Consider the following 3,754-nt stretch of genomic DNA (forward strand, 5'->3'; position numbering starts at 1 on the left):
TACCAGTGAGTAACACAATGTCTGGCACATGGAAAAGCATCAAATATTATTTCGTTTATTTATTCATTGAACATATTTAGAATCTAGAAAAGTGTATTTAATCACTCCTAGTTTCTGTGGGGTGTTTTTTTTTTTCATTTGTAAAAGAGATCAGCATCCCTTCAGTGTAAGATTTTAGGGTCCTGACTATGATGAGCATCTTCACACTGACCTTGAACTCTTCTGTCCTTTCATTGAGCCACTTGACTACCAAGGTCACTGTGGTGGCCAACTTTATACCATCCTTATCTGAACCATAGTGTCCAGGTAGTGTAAGTCACATGCTTTTCTGAGTGTGTCTGTGAGGGAGGTTTGGGTGAGATTAACATGTAAATGATAGGATGGGGAGGGCGGGGTGGGGCATGTGGGGGAGTGAGAGGAGAGGAGGAACTGGGATTGGTATGTAGAAAATAAACAATAGATAGATAGTTAGATGATAGATAGATAGATAGATAGATAGATAGATAGATAGATAGATAGATAGATAGATAGATAGATAGATAGATAGATAATAAATCTGGGCAAAGCTTGGACAGAACGGAAGGCTCAACCACCCTCAAGTAAGAGCTCTCCAGCAGACAACTTACCCACAATGTGAGCTCCTGCTGGTTCCTCAGCTAGGACAGACAGACAGATTCAATTAGTTCCCTCTCTGTCGAGAATGTCATGTCCATTCCAGTGGCTCTTCCTGATTCAAGAAAGAAGTGGAGCTCCACTCCAAACCAGGACGGATTGAGGACCCAGATTAGGGTACCTAAAGAGAGTTGAGTCTGGGTACCTGTCTGAGTCAGCCACTTCACTGACAAGCTGGCCAGGGTCAGTCATGATGGTCTCTCCTTTCTCCACCAGCCTCCAGGCTGGAGCTGACCTATGGCTGATGAGCTGTGAGCAGTCCCTTGGGCAGTCAATGGGTATGATTCAGCTTCCCACTGCCATGGCAGCTCACTGCTTGCTCAGATAGCCAGAGACCTTGTGAGGCTCCTGAGCACCAAAAATTCTGCCGCTCAGCTTCAGCCCAGAGCAGTAGTCTGTGCCAGCTGCCAACGATTCCCTCAGAACAAAACTCTCTGAGCCTGCGTCTGAAGCTTTCTGTCTGTGGTAGATTTCCTCTCCTTCCCCTACTGTGGCCTGGAAAATGAAGTGCCACAGTAGATCTTTGGTTGAGTCCCATGGAGACTCCCTCCATATGTAGGAGACAGTGGGAATCCTGCTTGGACTTCTCCAAGCCCCTGGCAGTGGGACCAGGATCTACTCCCAGTGGCTATGAGGAAGCCCTCTAACAAAAGCACCTTAGGGAGCTGGAGAAATGGCTCCGTGGTCAAGAATGCTTGCTACTTTTCCAGAAGTCCCAGAGGAGTCACACCAGGTGGCTCACAACCACCTGTAATTCCAGCACCAGGAGATCTGATGCCCTCTTCTGGCTTACAAAGACATCTGTACATATGAGGCATACACCTCTCTCTCTCTCTCTCTCTCTCTCTCTCTCTCTCTCTCTCTCTCTCTTTCTCTCTCTCTCTCTCTCTCTCGCACACATGCATGCACGAATGCACATACACATGCATGCACGAATGCACATACACACACTTGCACACACTCATACACACAATTGCACACACTCATGCACACACTTGCACACACACACACCATTTAAAAAAGGAACTTATGGGAGAAAGTGTTCTTTTCAGCTGTTTATAACTCTAGGCTACACTCCGTGGTTGCAGAGCAAAGACAATGGCAGGAGCTTGAGAGAGCTGGTCATCGCCAAAAGCAGAGAGAGAACGTCGTGAATGCCTGTCCTAACTCCCTTGCTCCACTCTTGCATAGTCTAACTCTGAACCTAGGAAATATGTGGCCTGTCCCATCTCAATTACAATAATAAAGAAAATCCCCTTTAGAAAAGCCCATAAGACAACCTGAGCAAGCAAATTCTCGTTGAGATTCTCTTTCTAGTATTTCTTGATATCAAGTTTCTAGTTAATACTAACTGTCATAAGGATGGGGACAGGGGAATCTTGAAACTGGCATAAGGATGGGGACAGGGGAATCTTGAAACTGGCATAAGGATGGGGACAGGGGAATCTTGAAAGCTAGAGAAAGACTGATAATACCTTGCTCGGAAACTTTTACTTTGGAATGTGTAATTGTCTTTCATAAAACTGTCCAAAAATTTAAAAAGAATCCTTAAAACTAACTAAAACAGGATAAAAATAACTTGAGTGTGTGCATGCACTCCAGGTGTGGAAGCACACACCTTTAAGTCTATCACTAGGAAAGCAGAGGCAGGCAGCTCTCTCTTTGAGGTCAGCCCAATCTACACTGCAAGCTCCAGACAGAGTTCTCCAGTGAGACCCTGTTTCAAAAACAGCAGCAACAATAAAAATGTTCCTTCTTGGGAATTGACCCTGGAGCATTGGGCCTTCTAGGCAAGGGACTCTACCCCACCCAGACCTTATTATCAGTTTTTTTAAAAATAGATTGAAATAGAATTACATCCTGCCCCTCTCTCCCCTTCCATGCCCCTGGTAGCACAACTGCAAGGCATGGTGCTAAGCTGTTGCTTTTCTCTGACTCTTATGTCCTGACCTAGAAACATTGTGGAGTACTTTGTATGATGGTTCCCTACAACCTGGTGCCAGAGATGACCAGCAGGCTCTGGGATGATGGTGCCCCGCCCAGGCCAAGAAGTCTGGGAAGGAAGCCATCTGTGTCCTCCACCGGTTCAGGCCTGGAAAGTGCTCAGCAGCTCCTGGTTGATTCAAAAATAGTTTAAGTTTAATCATAAAATAGTTTAATCAAAAAAGGAAAATAAAACATTTTTCAGTGTTTTGATCTTTGGCCAGGAACAACACTATACAAGTTCCAACTTACTTGGAAATTTTAGAAATATTTTCAAGGGGTTTTTGTAAACTCCTTATCTCTACCACCATGAAAATGCTAATAAGAAATAGCTTGGCTTCCAAAACCCCATTAGAATAAAGATTTATTTAAAAAAAAAAAGCTATGCTTGGCTATGTGCAGCAAGATAATCCCTAACTCGGAATCGAGTCTTTTAAACATGTGCTCCCCTAAACGACATCTGAGAACAGGCTGTGTTTCTCACACTAGAGTGGACCAGTGTGAGTTCCATTTCTGTTGCTGCGAGAAAATGCCACCAGCAAGGTGACTTCCAAAAGGAAGGGTTCGTTTGGGCTTATGGGTCCAAAAAGACAAGAATCCATCAGGTAAAGACACATGCCAAGTGGCAGGCCTTGAGGCAAGGGCAGGAAGCTGGGACATCAGTTGTCAACCTCAGGCACAAAACAGAGGAGCTGGAAGTGGGCAGGCTATGCACACACAGAACACACTCCCTGTGTTGTGCTCTCTCTAGCACGACCACACACCCACACACCACCACCAAGTGTTTCAACGCCAGATCCACAGGGGACATTTCTCATTCAGAGGACCACAGAGCCTAAATTTTGTTCTTGACTCCCCTCACCCATGTCTTAGTGTGGTATGAAGTCCTTCCTGACAGTCCTTACAGGGGAGACAGCTTGCCCACAAGAAATGGGAAGTAGTCAGGAGGTCCATCTGCTCAGTAACTAGGACACTAAGGGCAGGCTCGTCAAGGGAGATGAAGTAGCTAGGCTTTTGATCACGTTTATCATTATTCATTCTAGCAACTCTGTTGCCTGTCTATGAAATAGTAATCTTTTGGATGCCAGGTGGTGGTGGC

The sequence above is a fragment of the Microtus ochrogaster genome, chromosome 1, assembly GCF_000317375.1.
Source record: "Microtus ochrogaster isolate Prairie Vole_2 chromosome 1, MicOch1.0, whole genome shotgun sequence".
NCBI lineage: Eukaryota > Metazoa > Chordata > Mammalia > Rodentia > Cricetidae > Microtus > Microtus ochrogaster.